Below are 25,123 nucleotides of genomic sequence, written 5' to 3' on the forward strand. Positions count from 1 at the left end.
CACATAATATAAGAATTATGTTAAAGTAACACGTTTAAAATTAGTCCTCATGAAAGTTAGGTATCATAATATTTCTAGTAAAAGATTTGTCCAGATAAAGCTGCAACATAATTTGAACATTTCCACCATGATGAATCAGTGCTTTTTCAATTTCTGCTTTGCCCAGATTGGATTCCAGTATTTCTTACAGTACTGGGAATATTACAGAAGAACATGTTTCAAAGAGACAATACTTTTCTAATGTTACGGCACTACTTTTTAACTCAGTCTCATTCACTCTGTTGCTCTGATAATTCAGTAATTCCCTGGTACCTCCTATTCTAGAATTTGGAGCTCAGGGTAATTTATCTGGCCCTTCATCCTGGGGTCTGGATCACTGCAGAGGATTATGAAGCCGTGGTTTCCTGGATGAGAGGGAAGAAGGCAGCATAGCATCTTTGGCTGAACCTTAAACAGCAGACACACACACAAATAAATAAGGCCTTTAGGTTCTTCTTCGGAACTTAACTGCATAGAATCAGCATGCCAGCAAGGTAGCAGGGCACTTAGCTGCCAGTAAAGCCACCCTCGCCTTTTCAACATGGCTTCTTGGGTGGATGTCACATTTTTTGTGGCCCTTCTACTTCAAGGATGTCAGTGCTGTTAATTTGAACCAGATCACACCAACAAAAATATTTCATCACACATCCTCATACCTTTAAGAACAGCTCTGATTCTGTTAAATCCTTCGTTTTCTTTTTGTTTTGTTTTTTTGGCCTTCTCTAGGAAATTATTACACATCATAAACATGTTCGGTACTGAAATATGCCCACTTGTGTATGTCATTGCATTACATATGCAATGTGAAATTAAATCAGCAAGAAGAATCAGATTATCTTCTAATATCTGGGAAATAAACACTGTTCTTTGATAATTCACATTAGACTTAAATACTTCCATTCAACATTTTAAGCCTCATAGTTCAGAATTTCTCTGGGTATTTTTGACTGTGCGCCCAAATTTTCTTACCAAAAATCATGTTTTCGCTAACACTTATATAGCGCTTTTACAGATGTGTTGTTTCAAGCACGTGACATATATTACTCGTTTAACCTTCACAGTAATTCAATGAAGTGTTATTAGCCCCACTTTACAGATGAGGAGGAAACTGAGGCACAGTGAGGTTAAATAGTTTGCTCCAGATCACAGCTAGTAAGTGGGAGAACCAGGGTTTACCTAGGCAGTCTGGCTTTGGATTCCATGCTTATAAACATTATAAGCTCTTCACAAGAGTACACACATACTTAATTTTCTGATCATCTCTTATTTGGTAAATTAAATCCATAATTCTTCCTTTTTTTCCCTCTACTATGAATTCATGTTAGTTACGTGCAGTGATATAACTTCTTCGCCTCCTCTCACAAATGTTAAACTAGGAAAAGAAAGGGGGAAAATGCTAGTATGCAGCTCAACAGGGTAGAGAGGTCGGATTCCCCGTTTGACATTGCATCAGTGCTCATGCTTTTTCCCTCTCAATATTTTTTTTTTTTTTTTTTTTTTTTTTTTTGTGGTACTCGGGCCTCTCACTGCCGTGGCCTCTCCCGTTGCGGAGCACAGGCTCCGGTCGCACAGGCTCAGCGGCCATGACTCACGGGCCCAGTAGCTCCGCAGCATGTGGGATCTTCCCAGACCGGGGCACGAACCCGTGTCCCCTGCATCGACAGGCGGACTCTCAACCACTGCGCCACCAGGGAAGCCCTCCCTCTCAATATTTTGACCATTGCCTTCTTTCAGGGAGTACCCTATGGAGAGTGCTTCTTGGTTTGGTTTTCCTGTAATACTGTTATAAACAGAAACAGACACATTTAAAGGAGTGAATATAAATAATTATTACCAGAAGAATACCAGAAAGATAAAGGGGAAATTATCTTAAATACTCAAGGATGGGTATGAGAAAAGTATATTAAATTACATATTATAGTTGGCATGAGTGGATGCTGTGATGCAGGGTGTTAGTGAAAATAAAATCATTCAGTTTATAATGGAGAATTCAGTTTAACTAAATGAAACCTATGAACTGCCTACTTTGTACCAAGTGTTCTGTGGTGCACTATGGAAATAGATTTGCATAAGGCACAACTCCTTTTCCTCAAGCAGCTTTATCTAGGGGAGAAGTTCTTAACTCTGGTCTGTGGATCTCCTGGAGATGACTGGAGAATTCTGTATGTGCACACATGGGAGTAGGGTTTTGGTTTTCACCAGATTCTCAAGTAGATCTGTAGCCAAAAAAAGACTAAGATCTACTGTTCTTGAAGTTAATACACTTGGTATACAAGTGAGTTAACTTAGTTTTAGTGACATCAGCACTGATATTTTCTCTTGCTATATATCTAATTGGTTTCTAAATTTGTTTCTGCCTCAAAAGTTTCTTGATTCCACCAGCTTTTCATCTCTAACAGTTGAAGAGTCTCCTATAGGATCTCAAATTTCCAGCCTCTCCTCTTTCCAGTCTTCCTTTCAACTTCCACTAGACTTATTTCCCTGAGAAAAGAGTTGGATTATTTATCCCACTTTGGAAACTAGTGTCTGTCCTTGTTGCCTACAGGATTTAGTCTAAAACTATCTTAGCATGAAACTCTATATAGACCAGCACCAAAATATGGCTTTTGTCTCCTCTTTGGCCACATCCCACCATAGACCCAGTGCTTCAGTCATGCAAAGATTTTCATATATGTTCATAAACATACCAGGTGACCTCAAATGACACATACTTATTCTTTTTAGCTGGAAAACTCTTTTTCATATTTTACAGTCCTGGTGAATTGTGTTTCTCCCACGAGACTGAGTTCAAAATTGCTTCTTTTTGGTTGCTTTCACTGACTTCCCAAGGCAGAATGGTTGCTGCATTATTCTTTTATCCATGGTACTTGTTTATGTCTTTTCTCATGGTCTGTATTATAATTTATGTGTTTACATGTCTGGCTTTCTATGCACTGTATTTCTCCTTAAAGGCACAGTCATACACATGCACATACCCATTTGTAGTTCTGATACCTAGCATATAATAGATACTCAATTTATGAGTACTGATTAAATGGCAGAGTTTATGTGGATGATTAAGTAGGAAATATGTTTTGAACAAAGTTGTTAAGATGTTATTCATGGTGAATATGCTGATTTTATAGAAACTTTAGAACAAAAGTAGAATCTACTACTGCGCAGAAAGTATGTTACAATAGTCATGATATATTCAGCTATTAAGCTGATTAAGATATATTTTACCCATTTATCAAAATGATTGAATACATTCATAGAATTGTTATTCCACACATTCTTTGTATTTTTTTCTGGATACTAGGCCATTGTCATATTCACATAGCAAGTCCTTTTATTTTCAATAGTAAAATACATTCTTTCTTTGTTTTCCTATTCAATATCTTTGAAAACAGAGAGAATGTTTCATGGTTTTTATATCATAGAGTTCAATTTATGGAAAAAAAAACAGCTTTCCAGATTTCAGTGCTGGTTTATGTGTGACATTCATACTCCAAAGAGAGGTGTTGAGAGGTCTACATTTTGTATTGCCCACGTAGTTTAGAGACAAAGTAAAACTTTTGAGTAATCCCTTTAATGCTGACTTGAAGTTATAGAGAAATGCTTTCAGTATAAAATTTAGGTTGGAAAATATTTCCTGAGATAGAAGTTCTGTACACCTTATGACTGTTGTCATATAAAGATTTTGGGGAATTAGGGTCCTATGTTCATATTCAGGGTATGCAAGTGTTAAGATTTGGAATTGGGCCAGATAAAGATGTAGTTCTTCCTCTCTGAAGTTGTGTTTTTTGCCTTAATATTTTGGAGACATAAGCTAAGTGGCTAACTAAGAGTAACTCCCCCAACAGCTATAACTGGTATAAATACTACAAGTCCTTCTGTTCCTTCTATACTCACTGTTCAGGATGCACTATAGATGAACTTTCGTAAGCAGATTATACACATATAAATACTGTCAGATAATTATAATTATAACATATATAGTTATTATATTATATAGCTATTATATATATAACTATAATAATGTCATAATTATAAAATACTGTCCGATTTCTAATCAGTATAAGATTGAGACACATAATTATAAACATGAAAAAGACTGATTCTGTTGGGCCTTCTCTGAAGCTCTCATAATTTTGCCAAGCAATTGATAGCAACATTTGCTTCCCATATAATCTTCAGAAAGCTAAAAGGCAAGGTTGGCAAGTCTGGTTATGACATGAGTGGAAATGCAGTCCTGGGCTTTATGTTTATGAAGGGCAAATCTACCCTTCTTGTCCCCTCTGCCTCTTTTTTTTTTTTTTTTGCGTTACGCGGGCCTCTCTCTGTTGTGGCCTCTCCCGTTGCAGAGCACAGGCTCTGGACACGCAGGCTCAGCAGCCATGGCTCACGGGTCCAGCCGCTTCACGGCATGTGGAATCTTCCCACATCAGGGCACAAACCCGTGTCCCCTGCATCGGCAGGTGGACTCTCTACCACTGCGCCACGAGGGAAGCCCCTCTGCCTCTTTTTTTAACATGAGTTTGGAGGCTGTCACTTCAGAGTTTCAGACACAAGCAGGAGACACTATAATTTCTGGCTCATTTTTAATGATAGTTCTGATATAGATGGATTTATTTCATGATGCAGAGGACTATCCAGAACATTTCCTCATGTCAGTCAATGTGATTATTTATGAGCACCAGAAGGAAACAGAGTAAGTCTGAAGAGAAATCAAGTAGCAGCATGAGAGGCAGCCAGGGGACTCTATGGTGGCCATGCTGGTGCTCGTTTTTTCTGGTTGCATGCTACTTCTGTTGGTTAGATGGTTGTTCTAGTGTCAAATGTGATGTGAAATGAAAGTCTTGACCACCTGTGGTTACTGAATAATCAGTTTTCTTTTTTTTCCCCCATAAAATGTTTTCTTTTATCTCAATCAAACTCTCTTTTGATTTAAGTTCCTCTTGAGTTGAGTGAACAGTTTTGTATAACCGCAGAGTGGCTGCTTCCCAAGATTGATTTTTAAAGCATACACTTATTTATTTTAAGAATAAAATATTAAAAATAATTTGGGTTGTTCTCTCTACAGACAGCTGAATTTCAAATGAAATAAATACTATGTTTGCATATAATTTTTTAGCATTTAAAGATCCAGTGGATTTGGAAATGTGATGCTATAATATATTCTATTATCTCAATTATTGCTTATATTGATAAGATTTTCCTGGAATTTTTAAAGAACTCTGGGTATATGATGTATTGATTAGGTTTAATAAGTTGATGTATCTTAATGTTAATGTGTTTAAACACTGCAGGGTCAATAGTTATCATAAAGCAACATTCAATGTGAGTCATTTTCTTTGTGAAGTCCAGCAGAAGGAGAAAAAAGGTGTCTTTTTAAGTTGATCTTCTATAGAAGCTGGACATATAACTGAGAACCAAGTATAAAATTATAGCAAGTTTCCAGTGTATGAAATGCAACCTTAAACACTTACCCTGAAAGAATTCATTCAGTGCACATGACACAGAGAGGCTTTTACTTGCTCAGGCTCACTGTCAACTCCTAGGATTCTTTATTTACCCAATATAATTTTAATTGCTATATGATAGCTGTGTCTTGAAATAACCTTTATATAAATTTTGCTTACAGTCTGACAGTTGTTAGTAATGCATTTTCGATGTTTGACTAGGATAACTTTATGTGTGAAGTACCGTTCAGAAAACTTAAGAAGGAAAAGAGAAAACTGCATGTGTTATTTAAAAATAAGTCACAGAATAGGACCTTAATTATGGTATGGTAAAGATTCCTATTTTTATATGGTGGTTTTTGTAAGCTTTTAAATTTCTGGTTACCTTTGTACATCAAACTTAGCCTAAGTTATTGTAATGGTATAATGCATACTGTTGTTAACACGAGTATGGTTATTGTGCCAGTTCTAATAATGAGAATTTCATTGTTTAGAAAGAGCATTCTCCTACACTCTAGACAAAAATGTAATTACTTTTGAATGATGTGGAATGTGCTCAGTTTAATAGCATGGAGAATACATTCAGAAAGATTCAGATAAAGTAAGCTTGGAAACCGTATGTGCATTGTGGCAGTATAAAATTATGAGAGTAGGCAGTATAATTCTACACACACACATACCCAATTTCACACACTTGATCTATAAACTGTTGTTTTTGTAAGAGATAGGCTTGCTTATCTGAACAAGGCCAATTCAATTGAAACAAGGTGAAAATGGTGACAAGTTTGAATTTGTTTTTTATGCTAAATTGATGTTTATCATACAATGAAATTACATTGTTACAAACATTATTCTGTAAATGTTGTCAGAAAATACCACACCTGTTTATCTAGATAAAATCCTAGGCTTGCGTTTGAATGTAAGTGGTTCAATCTTTACGCTTTCATTGTTTCTGAAAATTACCCCCAGGGCTAGAAGGAATGAGGACATGTGAAGAACAATCATTTGGGGTCCATCAAAGCCACTGGATTAAGTTGTGCAATAGATCTGGTTTTGTCCTGTTGCCATAAAACCTTGATTCATATGATGTCCACAGTATTTGAAGTACTATGTTGAGTTTGAAGCTAACTAGGCCTTGAGAAATTAATGAACGTACTCTCACATGAAAAAAAAAAGCACTATGTGGGAATTGCGAGATAGTTCAGGATACTTAATGAGGGTCTAGTGTTAGCTTCTTCACAGAGTGCTATGCAGTGACAGGGGAATGAGTAAGAACTTCTAATGCTGTGGTAATGGGGCAAAATGTGCTTGCTTAAGAAGATTTGGTCTAATGGAATTTAATGGCTTTCATTTAATAGGGGTCTTGTGGAAAGAGTCAACTCAAATATATACAGTGAATACCTATCAGCAGGGATGCAGAAATGAGTAAGAACTAGTCTCTTCCCTCATGTAGTTTTTTATATAGTATGGAGGTAAGATAAGCACAAAAATCACGAGATTGTAATGTAAAATATTAGAACCCTGATACAGGCTAACAAGTGCTAAGGAGATTCACAGTTGAAAGGTATCTCATCTGTGGGGATCAGAAACATAATAATATGAACTTGTTCCCATAAGAAAATTACTAGATTCCAAGATATCAAAAAATACATACACATTGGATCATTACTGTTGATGCAGAGTCTTTACTTTATACTTGTGGATTGTTTTGCTTTTGTCATAAATATCTTGTTCCCAGAAGAAATAATTAAGTAAGAAAAAAAATAAGAAAACATACTAAAGACAAAGTGCCCTGTAAAGGTCTTAATGTAAAATGGAGGGAAGTTAGTAAAATATGTGCCTCATATTAATAGGAATAAAAACAGCTACTTTAGTTATTCGTGTTCCTTTATATGGGTTACCACCTTGAATGAACTGGAAAGAATGGTGGAATACTTGGCCAGGATACTGGAAAGAGCAAGGATGCTAGGAAGCAGTGCTGGAGGCATACGTGAATAGTGTTCCTGAATTTGTGGAAGGGATAGGTGTTCATCTTGATCTCATTTGTTATTCTCATACCTGCATGATATGATCATTTGTACTTGGAAGTGAAAAATAATCAGAAGTTTGGGAACCAACCTTCATTCTGTATCTTAGATGTGTGTTTTCATTTCTACCTCATTTTCTTCCTTTGATTCTTTTCATTTGCTCCTCTTCTTCCTCTCTCTTTCAGTTTGCCTCTATCAGAAAGCATTCTTAATGGATCCTCTTGTGGATCTCAATGGAGCCATTATCAGGAAGGGAGAGGGGGCAGGAGAATCAACACCATTATGCTCTGATACATACTTCCTTCTAATTTACATATACTGCCTTTTGGGTGGTTGCCAAACCTTCCTGCAGTCAGGCTAGGTTTCTCTTACTGTATGTGATTAATAAAGATCAATTGGTCTATGATAAAGTTTTCACTGATTTTTTAGTAAACAGAGACGGTATAGTTATTTTTTACAAAACTATATGATATGTTTCTTTAGTTTATTCAGAGATTATATTCTTTAACTTTTCTTTCATGATCCAGTGTTGATAACGTAGTGATAATTTTAGTTTTAATATCTTTGCTTGACAAACAAACAAAATATACTGAGAACCTTGTATTGGTTTGCAAATTATTTTTTGAAATTGTACTTACCTGTGAATCCAAATGTCTGGGACACAGTGCTTTAGCGGATGCCTGTGCTCTTTGTGTGCCTATAACTAGCTTTCATATTAAATTATTTGACAGTGTCTGTCACTATTTTCATTCAGTTCTTGACTCTTTCTTTAACTCAATTAATTGTTTTTGTCTTTCTATTTACTTCCAAAATGTGAGATTTTATAGAGATTGGTAAAAATGAGAAATAGGGAATGGAGATCATTTTATATAACTAGAAAGTAATTTTGATGTTAGTGGCACTATATTAACTTAATATGAGTGATAATAACAATGACCTTGTCGTTTCTTATTTTGTACTTGCAAAGGACACTTACCTAAGAGAATCCAAAATAAATAAATATTGTGCAGTGCTAATGCCTGAATGCTAGGAATTGGAATGAAATCTACAAGACTCGATAACTAAATTGCTAATGGGACCTCAAAATATTTCAAATAATACTTACACCATGTTTCTTCTTGGCTGCATGAGTTAGATACAACTATCCACTGCACCTAAAAAGGAAAAGTAATTTTGTATAGCAGTCTCTTTAAAAAGCACAACCATTAGCACTTAATTTGTATCTTAAGAAAGTAAAGACATAAAAGTAATGTAAGGTAGCATTGGACTTTCATTGCAATTTCTTCTTCTCACATATTTTGGCACTTAGACTCACATAGCTTCTCTTTTAAAAGTTTCAACATGGACCTCCCTGGTAGTCCAGTGGGTAAGACCCTGCTCCCAATGCACAGGACACAGGTTCGATCCCTGGTCAGGGAACTAGATCCCACATGCATGCGGCGACTAAGAAGTCCACATGCCGTGACTAAAGATGCCTCAACCAACATCCCGTGTGCTGCAACTAAGACCTGGCACAGCCAAAATAAGTAAATAAAATAAACAAAAAAATAAAAGTTTCAACAAATACCTTGATTTGGGGGTGATAGGCTAAAAAATAGAAAGGAATTCTATAGCACAGAAAATCTAATAGGAAGATGGGGGGGATCACGTTCAAGACAACTGATTCTTTAAGAAATGACAATCTAACTGAGGGGATAGAAAAAGATATTCCATGCAAATAGAAATCAAAAGAAAGCTGGAGTAACAATTCTCGTATCACACAAAACAGACTTTAAAATAAAGGCTATTACAAGAGACAAAGAAGGACACTACATAACGAGCAAGGGATCAATCCAAGAAGAAGATATAACAATTGTAAATATTTATGCACCCAACACAGGAGCACCTCAATACATAAGGCAACTGCTAACAGCTATAAAAGGGGAAATCAACAGTAACACAGTCATAGTAGGGAACTTTAACACCCCACTTTCACCAATGAACAGATCATCCAAAATGAAAATAAATAAGGTAACACAAGCTTTAAATGACACATGAAACAAGATGGACTTAATTGATATTTATAGGACATTCCATCCAAAAGCAACAGAATACACATTCTTCTCAAGTGCTCATGGAACATTCTCCAGTATAGATCATATCTTGGGTCACAAATCAAGTCTTGGAAAATTTAAGAAAATTGAAATCATATCAAGTATCCTTTCTGACCACAATGCTATGAGACTAGATATCAATTACAGGAAAAAAATCTGTAAAAAATACAAACACATACTTAATAACGAAGTGATCACCGAAGAAATCAAAGAGGAAATAAAAAAGTACCTAGAAACAAATGACAATGGAGACACAACGACCCAAAACCTATAGGATGCAGCAAAAGCAGTTCTAAGAGGGAAGTTTATAGCAATACAATCCTACCTTAAGAAACAGGAAACATCTCGAATAAGCAACCTAACCTTGCACCAAAAGCAAATAGAGAAAGAAGAACAAAAAAACCCCCAAAGTTAGCAGAAGGAAAGAAATCATAAAGATCAGGTCAGAAAGAAATGAAGTAAATGATAGCAAAGATCAATAAAATTAAAAGCTGGTTCTTTGAGAAGATAAACAAAATTGATAAACCATTAGCCAGACTCATCAAGAAACAAAGGGAGAAGACTCAAATCAATAGAATTAGAAATGAAAAAGGAGAAGTAACAACTGACACTGCAAAAATACAAAAGATCATGAGAGACTGCTACAAGCAACTCTATGCCAATAAAATGGACAACCTGGAAGAAATGGACAAATTCTTAGAAATACACAACCTGCCAAGACTGAATAGGAAGAAATAGAAAATATGAACAGACCAATCACAAGCACTGAAATTGAGACTGTGATTAAAAATCTTCCAACAAACAAAAGCCCAGGACCAGATGGCTTCACAGGCGAATTCTATCAAACATTTAGAGAAGAGCTAACACCTATCCTTCTCAAACTTTTCCAAAATATAGCAGATGGAGGGACACTCCCAAACTCATTCTACGAGGCTACCATCACCCTGACCTGATACCAAAACCAGACAAGGATGTCACAAAGAAAGAAAACTACAGGCCAATATCACTGATGAACATAGATGCAAAAATCCTCAACAAAATACTAGCAAACAGAATCCAACAGCCCATTAAAAGGATCATACACCATGATCAAGTGGGGTTTATTCCAGGAATGCAAGGATTCTTCAATATACACAAATCAATCAACGTGATACACCATTTTAACAAACTGAAGGAGAAAAACCATATGATCATCTCAATAGATGCAGAGAAAGCTTTCGACAAAATTCAACACCCATTTATGATAAAAACCCTGCAGAAAGTAGGCATAGAGGGAATTTTCCTCAACATAATAAAGGCCATATATAACCAACCCACAGCCAACATTGTTCTCAATGGTGAAACACTGAAACCATTTCCACTAAGATCAGGAACAAGACAAGGTTGTCCACTCTCACCACTATTATTCAACATAGTTTTGGAAGTTTTAACCACAGCAATCAGGGAAGAAAAAGAAATAAAAGGAATCCAAATTAGAAAAGAGGAAGTAAAGCTGTCACTGTTTGCAGATGACATGACACTATACATAGAGAATCCTAAAGATGCCACCAGAAAACTACTAGAGGTAATCAACGAATTTGGTAAAGTGGCAGGATACAAAATTAATGCACAGAAATCTCTTGCATTCCTATACACTAATGATGAGAAATCTGAAAGAGAAATTAAGGAAACACTCCCATTTATCATTGCAACAAAAACAATAAAATACCTAGGAATAAACCTACCTAAGGAGACAAAAGACCTGTATGCAGAAAGCTATAAGACACTGATGAAAGAAATCAAAGATGATACAAACATATGGAGAGATATACCATGTTCTTGGATTGGAAGAATCCACATTGTGAAAATGATTATGCTACCCAAAGAAATCTACACATTCAGTGCAATCCCTATCAAACTACCTATGGCATTTTTCACAGAACTTGAACAAAAAATTTCACAGTTTGTATGGAAACACAAAGGACCCCGAATAGCCAAAGCAATCTTGAGAAAGAAAAATGGAGCTAGATGAATCAGGTGTCCAGACTTCATAGTATACTACAGAGCTACAGTAATCAAGACAGTATGCTACTGGCACAAAAACAGACATATAGATCAATGGAACAAGATAGAAAGCCCAGAGATAACCCCACACACATATGGTCACCTTATCTTTGATAAAGGAGGCAAGAATATACAGTGGAGAAAAGACAGTGTCTTAAATAAGTGGTGCTGGGGAAACTGTACAGCTACATGTAAAAGAATGAAATTAGAACACTCCCGAACACCATACACAAAAATAAACTCAAAATGGATTAAAGACCTAAATGTAAGGCCAGACAGTATCAAACTCTTAGACAAAAACTTAGGCAGAACACTCTATGACATAAATCACAGCAAGATCCTTTTTGACCCACCTCCTAGAGAAATGGAAATAAAAACAAAAATAAACAAATGGAACCTAATGAAACTTAAAAGCTTTTGCATAGCAAAGGAGACCATAAACAAGATGAAAAGACACTCCTCAGAATGGGAGAAAATATTTGCAAATGAAGCAACTGACAAAGGATTAACCTCCAAAATTTATGAGCAGCTCATGCAACTCAATATCAAAAAAACAAACAACCCAATCCAAAAAATGGGCAGAAGACCTAAATAGACATTTCTCCTAAGAAGATATACAGATTGCCAACGAACACATGAAAGAATGCTCAACATCACTAATCATTAGAGAAATGCTAATCAAAACCACAATGAGGTATCACCTCACACCAGTCAGAATGTCCATCATCAAAAAATCTACACACAATAAATGCTGGTGAGGGTGTGGAGAAAAGGGAAGGCTCTGGCACTGTTGGTGGGATGTAAATTGATACAGCCACTATGGAGAACAGTATGGAGGTTCCTTAAAAAACTAAAACTAGAACTACCATATGACCCAGCACTCCCATTACTGGGCATATACCCTGAGAAAACCATAATTCAAAAAGTCATGTACCACATTGTTCATTGCAGCACTATTTACAATAGCCAGGACACAGAAGCAACCTAAGTGTCCATCAACAGATGAATGGTTAAAGAAGATGTGGCACATATATACAATGTAATATTACTCAGCCATAAAAAGAAACGAAATTGAGTAGTTGCAGTGAGGTGGATGGACCTAGAGTCTGTCAAACAGAGTGAAGTAAGTCAGAAAGAGAAAAAGAAATACCGTATGCTAACACATATATATGGAATCTAAAAAAAAATAAAATAAAAAGTGGTTCTGAAGAACCTAGGGGCAGGACAGGAATAAAGACGCAGATGTAGAGAATGGACTTGAGGACATGGAGAAGGGTAAGGGTAAGATGGGACGAAGTGAGAGAGTGGCATGGACTGATAAATACTACCAAACGTAAAATAGCTAGCTATTGGGAAGCAGCCGCATAGCACAGGGAGATCAGCTCGGGGCTTTTTGACCACCTATAGGGGTGGAATAGGGAGGGTAAGAGGAAGATGCCAGAGGGAGGAGATATGGGGATATATGTATATGTATAGCTGATTCACTTAGTTATAAAGCAGAAGCTAACACACCAGTGTAAAGCAATTATACTCCCTAAAATGTTAAAAAAATTAAAAAAAAAAGGAAATGACAATATGAATTCAAAATATTTAGAACTCTAATGCTCCATTAGGTATATTTAAAAGCTTTAAGTGTATTTAAATTCTTCACTTCCTCCATAAGGTCTGAGATGCCCATAATTTATGCTGGCATTAAAACTGAATTCATGATGGTATTTCAGTATGCTACCAGTTTTGACCATTGTGTGCCGTTTTCCCCATTTCTTGTTCTAGAAAGTAAATTTTATGTTTTTCTCTATTCTACTAGATGGGGGAGAAAGTTCTTTGTTATTTGAAATGAGAAATAAATGTGAAGCTAACTTAGGTTGACAATTGCAATCAGTCTCTTTGGTTACATATCTTCTTTGTACAAAGGCAAAATGCTTTCAAAAATTTTTATAGACCATTTTTAGGAATGAAACATGTGAGCAGATGAGGTGTGAATGTAAGGAGAGCAGCCTTGGCCGGCTCTGTGACACCGACATCACATGATAAAGTAAATGAACACAAGTGACTGGATTTTGTGTCTTATTTAGTCAAGGCTGCTTCTGTGGCAGCAGAGCAAACAATGTTATCATTATATAGAGAAGCAGTGTTTACTTCAGTGTCTCTTCTTAGCTTTTAAAAATCCAGCCTGACTCCAGATAAAACAGTTAATCTCATTGGTTGATGTCCCTAAGTGAGAAAGTAATATTCTAAGGGTAAATAAAAAATTTTAAATGGAGGTAGGATGTGAAAACGAATATAATCGCAAAGCTACCAGTAAGTAGCTTTGTATTACAAATTATGTACAAATATAGAGTACATATTATGTGCAAATATAAAATATGTACCATGTAAAAAGCCAAAACCTATTTTAATGAGTAACAGAAAACAAGTTACAATAGCTTAACAGCATTACACTTAATAATGTACTAAGCTCAGTAGCCACCTCTCCTGCCACTTCTGGACCCTTTCCTCTGTGTAAATACACATCTTGGAAAAGGGGAGATAGCTGGGCTGTAACCAGGATCCATCTTTAGGCCTTGTGGTGGTGTCTGGCATGCTTGGAACACTCAGGGACACAGGAGTCAGAGAACATGCTTCTTGTAAATCTGAGACTCTGATCTCCCCAGGGTCATCAGCAGAACATAAGAAGCAACTTTGAAAGTCTTGTGTGAAGATATTTTATAGCCTTTCTATAGTCTGATCTTTGTGACCCAGATATGAAAGATTTCAAATAGTCAGTGCTCTTTAGAATATGGCATTTCATCATTAATAATAATAAGAATGTATAATATTTCAACGTTTTCTATGTACCACCCTACGTTTATTATCTTAGCCAATTCCATCAACCCAGTGAGTTCAGCATCTGTGACTATCTCCATTTCTCAGGCAGATAGCTGTTTTAGGTAAAGAGATTTGTTTAATATATAAGTGGTAGAGTTTGGATTCATGACTTCAGAACTCAGTATCTGTGCTCACTGCCTCTCCACTCATACAGACATTAAAATCATTTTTGTAGTTTTTCAGAATAAATAATTTTAGAAACCTTTAGAGATACTTGTGGGAAATGTAGGTGGAACAGTTGTTGCTTGATTATTCTACCTTAACTCAGAGATAACTTTTTAAATTTTCTTTTAGCTGGCTTTAAGTTGACCAGCAGATTTAGCTATTTCAGAATGTGTAATCGAAGTTCTACATAGGCTGTTGGGCATTATGTGAAACTTCAGAAGATTATTTGCTAAACCTTTCACATAAAGATTAGTATTAATTTGTGCTCTGGCTATAAAGCTCTGCTGTTGGCATAAAATAATCGTTTAGAAGGCCTCTAGTGACAAAATTACTGGGTAAATGCCAAGTTCTGCTGGTTAATCTCTGTATGGCATTTGGCAAGTTATGGAAATTCTCTACCTTATTTTGTCATCTGTAAAATGGGGATGATTACAATAGTATCTCATTTAGAGGGTGCTTGTAATATTAAAAGAACTAAATTCACATAAAGCACTCTGGTACTTGGAATGTAGCAGGAACTTAGTAAATGTTAGTTATTAGCTAAAGTGCCTAAAGAAATGTTTAAGTTCTTTGATCTAGGAGAAAAATGGTACATTGTATTAAATGTCAGATACTTTCAGTTCCTATAAATTCAAGAAACTTACAGGAAAACCCAAAGTTAAGGAAAACCACTTTTGAAATGAGAAATCCAATAGAAATCTCAAGCTCTTGTGATTAAAGTTTCTTTTCTTCTTTTTTTTTTTTTTTTGGTATATTTGTCTGTTTAAAAAGGAGACCATTCATTCAATCTGAGACACTGTCCCTCAGTCAAATATTTATAACAGATTCAATTATCATAAATATTGTTCATTAGCAGTTAAATTTTTGCTTAATGTTGTTAAGGCTGTTCATCAACTGCAACCACCACTACAATATAAATCTATGTAAGCCAAGTGAGAACTGTGTTTTGATAAGATAATGAGATACAGAATGCGGTGGTAAAGAGCCTCCACTCTCCCTTAAACAGCTTGGGTTCCAATGATAATTCCACACTTTATGATGTGTGTGACCTTGTATTATTTTGTAGCATCTCGCTGTGTCTTTTTCTCATCTGAAATTGGGGATAATAATAGAACTTCCCAATATATAGAGGGGTCATAAGGTTTAAATAATAGAATTCTCATAAGTGGCCTTGAAACATGCCTGGCATGCTCTAGTTCTTGAATAGTTTGTATGCTATTGACTAATTAATATTAATCACCAGAACAAAGCACTGTGTCTTCTTTTGGTCTCCTGATAGGCATGCTTTCCTTTTAGTAACCTGGAGGAATATTACCCACATTTCTCTCCCCGTTATAAGTGGTTCAGTAGTCTTACCATGTAGCCCTGTCAGTATCTGTGGATGTAATTCATCTTGAACTTGAGATCCAAACTCATTTAAAGGAGAAATGGTCCCCGTGGGTAAAAGGTCTGTCTTGTTCAGTACTGTATCCCTAGAGTCTTGCACAGTGGCTGACCCACAGCCAGTATCTCAAAATAGTTGAATGGATGAATTAATGTCTCCAAAACCTTTGTTCAGGGAAGACATTCTGAGTGCAACTTTCCTTATCTACATGTTGAAATAATGATACTCAATTCAACGAGAGTTGATATAATGATTAAATGAAATAATTACCTGACATAGTGCTTGTCCTATCGTGAGTATTCAGTTGATGTGAACTCCCTTTTCGTCACCCTTCTAATTTTCTCAGCCCAGTTGCTCTTTAAATCAATGATAGAAGTCAAAGCATTCTTCTGCAGCTTCATATATTATACCTCTCTCCAAATAGTTTACCAGAGGGAAGCAACATCAAGACAAAACAAAACAGCAAAAATACTTTGAAACAAAATATATTTTAAAATTGCTTCAGTTTTCTTTCATGGGCATTTTAAAGGCTACGTAATGATTTTATTTTAAGAAATAGTTAATGAGGTATGTGTTTATTACTATGTTTTTATTATCATTCACTTTTTGTTGTGATTTTTAAGTTGCAGTACATTTTAAAATTTCTATTTGATTTCAGAAATTTTAGAGATACTGTGGGGGATTTAGTTTTTTTGTTGATTAGTATTGTATTTATTGCTTTTTTAGTCCTTTCATCTCTCATTTTTGTTTACCCATAAGGGTAGCTTGAGATGATATAAAAAGGATATGATATGAATAAGAGACACAATACAAATGAATTTTTGTAATATAACAGCTCGACCTATCAGAATTCTGACATGTTGCATCCGTTAAAAAACAAAATTCAACTGAGTAAATTCTAAAGATCTCATTGCCTTTACTCAATGATTAATGAATCGGACAGCATCCCATCTAGCAGATAGAAGGGCACTCTGAAGACCTGTACAAAATGAAAGACTTTCACAAGCAGAAAGGTGTAGGACAAGGAAGTTATACTAGCAGAAAAGCAGATTGGTTGTGACAAGGTCACTTGCTTTGGGGACAGCAGGGGTCTAATAGGCAGATTACCTCACAGTGATTCCTGATTGACTGGTTTAGGATTCCATTTCTGGGAGAGCCCAAAACTGTAATTAAGTTAACTCTCAGTTTGGTGACAGGAGGCTTAGAATAAGTGACTCCATTTTGGGCCCATTGTCTTTCTTTTAACACATCTAAAACTGATACACCTAACCAAAATATGTGTATCTTTAGCTGTTAATTCTTGATGGTTGTACATATATTTCTGCCCTTGTTTTTTTAATTTTATTTATTTATTTATTTATTTATTTATTTAATTTTTTAAATTAATTTTTTTTTTTTTTTTGCCGTACACGGGCCTCTCACTGCTGTGGCCTCTCCCATTGCGGAGCACAGGCTCTGGACATGCAGGCCCAGTGGCGATGGCTCATGGGCCCAGCCACTCCACGGCATGTGGGATCCTCCCGGACCGGGGCACGAACCCGTATCCCCTGCATCGGCAGGCGGACTCTCAACCACTGTGCCACCAGGGAGGCCCTCTGCCCTTGTTTTGTTGGATAAAACTTTGACTTGTCACCTTCCTAATGTGCTTCGTGTGATCTTTTAATTTCCTATCATATAAATTCTTCTTCCTGCTCTCTTATGTCCCCTTCAGTGAGTCTATAATTATTTGTTTTACATAGATAGAAACATGTTTTTCCCCCTTTTTTACATATGGCATTTTTGCTTCACGCAGAGAGAATTACACAGATGACATTTTTTAAAAACTCCATATTTTATTCAGTTTTACATGTTTATAACCCCGAATATCTCCAAAATGTCCTTACCTAAAACACTTTATAGTGTTATTACTCGATTTATACCAGTAAAGATACATCAACTTTCTCAAGGATAATCTTTAAGCAGAACTTAGTAAGAGAAGCTTTGAAAACTATCATTCCTAGGAAAGTAAATCTTGAATCACAAAACATCAGTTTAATCGCTCCCCTTGACAACTTAACACGACAGATTGAAATATAAAAGCTGATGCAAGTGGGATCAATGGATTATCTAAGTCCCTGAACATCTTCCCTTAAACTGGGGACTTAACAGAGTGGTTGTGAGAGGGGTGTGTGTTGTGTGTCTCTTGTCACGTTCAGAGCATTAAGTTTTCAGAGATTAGTGCTGATTAGATGTGGTCTACCTGGACATGAAGCAAGGAGAAAAAAATTGGGAGGGAAGGAAAGAGAAAAGAGGGGGCTACAGGAAGAGAGGGGTAGAGAGATTTACATGTCAGAACTCAGGGGGCTTTGTCATGGCAATTGTATAAAGTGATATACAGTGCAAATCGACTTGAGCATGTCCTCGGATAGCAGGCGGTGTACAGCCTTCACGAGCTGAGATTACTGCTTTATCTTGTCATACTAAATTAACATGGCAGCACACTGTTAAACAGTGGTGACCTCTTCATCTAGGGAAATTGCTGCCTAGAAGAGAGATGGTATTTAAGTCTCTCTCTCTCTCTCTCTCTCTCTCTCTCTCCCCCTTTCCCCCTCCCTCTCCCTTTCTCTCTCTCTCCCCTTATACACTTAAAGCAATTTGGGGTTAGACAAGAGCCATTTAAAATTGTTATAGAAAAAATTTTTATATTAAGTTTACAATAGATAAGATACAATTAGATCCAATGGCCACTTTGAGTAGAATAATAGATTTTATTTATCTAAAAATGACATTTCATCTTTATACATTGGAATTAAAAATATATTTGTTGTCTTTTCATTTTAATCCCTTGTTATTCTACAAATAGCCTATTTATGTAAGAGTTAATTTTTATACTTTCCATAAGGATTGATTGGTGGTGAAGAGATAGGGGGAAATAAGACTCAGACACTGGTTCTTCCACTAGTCAAGTAGAGGGATAGCTCAAGAGAACTAGCAAGTGGATTATACCTTAAATAGAAGTACCCAAGTTATTTCTTCTTCCAGAGCTTACCAGGCACTGCTTCATTCCTCAGATTCTTTTTAATTTCTTTATTAAAAGGGGAGAGTGAGAGAGAAGGTTGTAAGATTAATTTGCCTCATTCCTCTGCCAGTTTGCATCTGTTCCCTTCATGCATTTTTTTTAAGTTCTAGATATAGGAAATATCCTCTTTTCTTCCCATCTTAAAATGTTGATAAATCAACTAAAACCCAGTACATATTTTTCTGTGCTTAGTACATGCTCCTGAAATTTGAGTCAAGGAAGGGACGAGGTAAAGCTTTAAAATACCATATGAGTGTTTATTCCTGTATGCCCCCAGCTGAAGACTCTTCATCCCTAAAGAATAGCCCAGTGAATTGCTTCCTCACTAACCTCTAGAGCAAGTGTTTTAAACTTGGTGTTAAATCACTTTAAGGACTGCAGGGTGAGCTTTATGGAATCTGTGAACCCCCTGAAACTGTGTGATACACTTACAAATTTTTCTAGAGAGAGTGTTCATAGCTTCCCCCAAGGGGCCTTAGCCACCAAAATAGATTGTTTATAGTTTCCCCCAAGGGGCCTTAGCCACCACAATAGATAATTACTTTTCTATAATGTAAGTCTGTCTTGGGCATTACTGGGGAACATCCTCACACTGGGGCTATATATCTAGCGAGTAAGGTACTGACTTATAGACTCAGTAATTGGAAGTATATTCACCAAGCCTACCTTGGAGAGTTTTCACAGGACTACCATGCTGGAAATAGTCCTGTAGTTTATGTACTGCTCCTCACCACTTAAAACATCCTTTCCCTGGGTCAATTTTTTGAGCCATAGATTGGCTATAATTCTAGTATAAGGATGTGTTTCCATTCTCCAGTTCCGTGGATTCATAGTCCAGACCCTAGAAACACACAAAAAATTATTTAGCTTACAAGTGATGTGGAACAAGGGTAATGTATTTTTTTTTCTGTTTTCTTGATAAGTTGCTTCCTTCTGCCCACTACCAGAACTATGAAAAAGAAAGCACATTAATTTAGGGGATGATTTGACTGGTAAATCCTTCCTAAGATGCCCTGGTACCATGCTGTTTAACTAACATGGGAATTTTTTAATGTCAAGGAAGTTGGCTTATGTTCAATACTGTCACAAACATGGTGTTTTTCAATGAAAAGAAAATGACAAAAATTTCTAAAGTTGCTGTGGTAATTAATGCTCTATATTGTTTGGGAGGTAATATTGAAAAGTGACTTTTGAACTCAGTCTTTTCCTCCTTTTTCTCCCTGTTGATAATTTCTTCTTCCCTAATATATATATATATATATATATATATATATATATTTTGATCAGATTAGATGCATTAGCAACTTTTCTAGATAAAAGAGAAAGTCACTAAATAGCCACTCTCTCCTATGTTTAACTGTTTATAACACTGAGAAGTAATTTTTTTTTAGTTAAGTTCAGGACTTAGAGGTAAAGTGATATGATATTATCAAAAATATTAAGCTTTCCCTTATCCCTTGCTTCCCATTTCCCTGTATTTATTTAATAAACATGTTTAATGAGCACTCTGAAACACTCATATATTAAAACTTTGAAGAGTTTCTTTCAGCTAAATTGTGAATTTGATATAGAAAGCCACGGAGGACAGATACCATTCTATGTCATATGAAACAGCAACATGTCAAAAAATAACAGGAAAGGACCCTGGCAAACTTCACTATCACCTCCTATCTCAGAGCCGTGGGGGGTGAGGAGGACAATAGCCTGAAAGGCAGGCAACCATAACCACCAGAAATATGGAATGGTAGAGAGCCTTATTCTAGGACTGGATGCCTGTAATAAATAGCGTACTTGAATATTAGAGATTATTTTTAAGGAAATCTTCAATATTTAAAAAGTCATTGTGATACAGTATTTTCCAAAATATGCAGAAAAACTAAGAGAAAGAAAAAAATGTAAACAGAAAGAGAAAGTCTATAAAACAAGAAGTAAAAAGTTGTCAGTTATCACACTAAATGTAAATGGGTAAACTTTACTTTTAAAAGATTAATATTTTCTGGATTTTTTTAAAATCTAGTTTTCCACTCCTTAAAAATGTTAGACATGTAACAAAATAACATGGAAGAGTTAAAATAAAGGAGGGGTAAAAATATAGTAAAAATTCACAGACAGAAGTCAGAAGTATCATTATTATCAGACCAAGTTGAATCAAATACCTGAGACAGGGTACTTTTATGTTGTTATCTAGAAATAAAATGTCATGAATATTATACATTAAATGAACTTTACAAAGAAAAAAGTTACTTCAATATATTAAACTACAGAAAGGAAAAATGTTAGAAATATGAGATGTTGATAGAGACATAACTATACTGAGATTATTTTTTTTGGGGGGGTGCTGTGTGGCATGCGGGATCTTAGTTCCCTGAGCAGGGATCGAACCCATGCCCCTTACAGTGGAAGTGTGGAGTCTTAACCACTGGGCCAACAAGGAAATCCCTATACTGAGAGATGTTTAAGTATTCTTTTCTCTTTTACAGATGGATTAAACAGAACACAAATAAATATATAAAGGTATTGATGAACATATTTTAAGAAATTGACTTACTAGCCATCTATATATAGATCACTTAAAATATTTTTAAATGTATACTTCTAAATAATTTTTATATTAAAATAAATCAAAACTACAAGATGCTTAAAAAACAGCAGCATGGATATCAAAACTTGTGTGAAATGATGAAAGTTCTAGTGTTAGCCAAATGTATAACTTTAAGTGCCTTCAGTATTAAATAGAACGAATGGGGAAAAGAGAACATAACATTTAACTTTGGAAGCAGAAAAACATTGTAATAAAATAACACTAATAAAGGCATATAACAGATCCTGAGGAATATAAGGAAGGAAATAAATGAACTGGGAGAAAATTGGGGAAACTTTTCCCTAGATTAATAAATGAAAAAGAACAAACATATACACAAAAGTAGAACTGATTAAGCGTAACATTATTACATTCAAGGAGATGTTATAAATTGTTATAATGTATTCTAACATTTTCAAAATTGTGTTCTAAAGATCACATGTTCCACACAGACAAAGGTTCTATAGTCAAAGTAATTAGGGAAGCATTTCATAATGTAATTCATAAATCTCACTTTTTGGTATTGACATTCCACATCGTATATTAAAGGTTTTGAGAAGTCAGTCTTTTTTGTTCAGAGACTTAGCTTTATCTTGCATAATGTTTCCCACATTTAATCAATCATAGAGCCCTTCTTTAATATATAGGCTCTTGAATCGATCCCTGGGAAGTTATTTCCCATTGACCATATGCTGGCAAATCTGACTGTTTAAAATTATTAACAAATTTGATAATGTTCTTGAAATGCATGATTTTATAGGACTACAAAGAAAATGGGAAACCTAAACAGACTCTTTACATAAAAGACTTTTTTTTTCCCCAAGCCAAAGAATAGCTCCACAAATGGTACCTATAATCAACTCAGTATTTTCAACTTCTAAGAAACTGAGAATTCCCATGTTGTATAAAACTTTCCAGAGCAAAAAAATAAACTTTCCATTTAGCATAACTATAATACCAAATCACTCCCCTAAAAGAAAGTCCAATCTCATTTTGATTATATATACAGAAATTCTAAATAAAGTATTAGAGAAAGTTATCAGTGCCTTTTACTAGACTTAATAGATCATGACTTAAAAGAGTTAATTGGGCGAATGCAAGCAGAGTTTGATAAACAGAAATATATATTAGCATAATCTATACTGGGGGTCAACAAACTATTGCTAGCTGGTTAGCTGGCTAAATCTGGCTTAGTGGCCAAGTCTGCCCCACTGTTTGTACTTGTTTAAAAGAAAAAAAATGTTTTATTGAAGAGAGCCACACCCATCCATTTACTAGAGTCCAAGATTGCTCTTGCACCACAATGGCAGAGTTGAGTAGTTGCTACAAAGGCCCTATTTCCCTAAAGCTGAAAATATTTCCTATCTGGCCTTTGACTGAAAAGCTTTGCGAATCCCTGGTCTATATCCTCACTGGCTCAAGGAGAAATCTTGTTTGAAAATCCTCAGAAAGGTGTTTGGTAAAATTCAACACCCACTGCTTTATACGCAGTCCTTGTAAATAATCAGTAGAGTGATACTAGTATAATCTGAAATTAACAGGTGCTTCAAATTTAATGATAAAATTCTCTAGTTCCCTTTAAAGTCAACAACAAATCAGGCTCATTCATTATCATGGCTTTCATTTAATATTTTATCAGGTTTATCGCTTACTCCTTTCCTCCCTTCTTTCCTCCCTTCTTTCCCTCCTGTTTTTTGCCCTCCTTTCTTCCTTCCTTTATTTCTATTAAAAAATTGTGGAACTTTTTATTCAAGAAAAAACCGTAGGCAATTTTTCCAGAATTATGAGAAATTTTAATTAAGAAGAAAAGGGTAGGGGAATTTTTCTAGAATTATAGAACCTAAAAGGATCTTCTGAAGCCCTTAGGTGTCCTAATGAAAACCTTTCAGCAGACAACTTTCTTAATGATACAGAACGTACGGTTTTCTCTTTGATTTCTTTTTTTTAGAAAAATTAATTTACAGTTTCTTTTAATAATGTCTCTTTATGTGTTATTGTTTTTAAGTTAAAAAATTCTACTTCATGATTATTGAATAGAAGCTTCCTGCTTTGTTTTAAGGTTAATCACTTTCATGACCAAAGAAAAACTCCCTCTTAGTTTGCTACAGGTCTAACATTAGGTAAGCTCAGTTTAAAACATGCCATGGGGACATCCCAGGTGGTGCAGTGGTTAAGAATCCACCTGCCACTGCAGGGGACACACGTTCAAGCCCTGGTCTGGGAAGATCCCTCATGCCACGGAGCAACTAAGCCCGTGCGCCACAACTACTGAGCCTGCGCTCTACAGTCTGCGCACCACAACTACTGAGCCCATGTGCCATAACTACTGAAGCCCGCTTGCCTAGAGCCCATGCTCTGCAACAAGAGAAGCCACCGCAATGAGAAGCCCGCACACCGCAATGAAGAGTAGCCCCGGCTCGCTGCAACTAGAGAAAGCCTGTGTGCAACAGCGAAGACCCAATGCAGCCAGAATGAACAACAACAACAAAAAAACCCAAAAAACATGCCACGAAAATCCACTATCCTGTGGTCATAGCCTTGAGTCAGGACCATGAGATAGAATGGAGGTTGATGGCTTACTCTTTTTAAAACTTAATTAATTTATTTGTTTTAGGCTGCATTGCGTCTTTGTTGCTGCACACAGGCTTTCTCTAGTTGCGGCGAACGGGGGCTACTCTTCATTGCAGTGCGTGAGCTTCTCATTACGGTGGCTTCTCTCATTGTGGAGCATGGGCTTTGGTAGTTGTGGCACACAAGCTCTAGAGAGCAGGCTCAGTAGTTGTGGCACATGGGCTTAGTTGCTCCATGGCACGTGGGATCTTCCTGGACCAGGGATCAAACCCATGTCCCCTGCATTGGTAGGCAGATTCTTAACCACTGCACCACCAGGGGAGTCCCCTGATGGCTTACTCTTAAGCTGGTCACTGTTCCTAGAAAATGTCTGTTCAGAGCTTGATGGATTTTGAGCTATAAATGAGCTATAAATTTCCACCAAATTTCTGTTGCCTTTTCCCTCTTTTGGTACTCAGTGTTTTGAGATGGAAAATAGTATGGATACAGGACTTCAGGGAGTTTGTCTTTTAGAGCATTTTCTCATGATTTATAGGACTAATCATTTCCCTTAAGACTTCCTCAATTTCGGTTGAGGTTCAGTCTCCCTGTAGAGTTTATTTATGTTCAGCAGAGCCCTGGAATCACCTTATGCCTCTTTGAGTTCATCTTTGGCTCTGGGTCATCGTGGGATCATTTTTTCGCTGTCTCCCTTCTGATAACTCTAACTTCTGGTTAAATTCTAAGTTGCTACTTGCAGTCCTTCAGATTTCTCTTCTACATGGTTTTCCATTTCTGAATGAAACCCAGTGTGTTTTTACCAAATGTTCTGTTCTTGTTTCCTCTCCTTTTGGCGGAATTTTTAAAAAGACAG

The 25,123-nt window shown here is 36.0% G+C and overlaps 1 protein-coding gene across 10 annotated transcripts in view; it reads left to right on the forward strand.

Moving 5' to 3' along the window:
- Positions 1 to 25,123, forward strand: part of SOX5 (SRY-box transcription factor 5) — a 1,015,676-nt gene that overhangs the window by 665,520 nt on the left and 325,033 nt on the right. The window lies entirely within an intron of this gene.

This window comes from Mesoplodon mirus, assembly GCF_964341445.2.
Source record: "Mesoplodon mirus genome assembly, chromosome: 11".
In the NCBI taxonomy this organism is placed as follows: Eukaryota; Metazoa; Chordata; class Mammalia; order Artiodactyla; family Ziphiidae; genus Mesoplodon; species Mesoplodon mirus.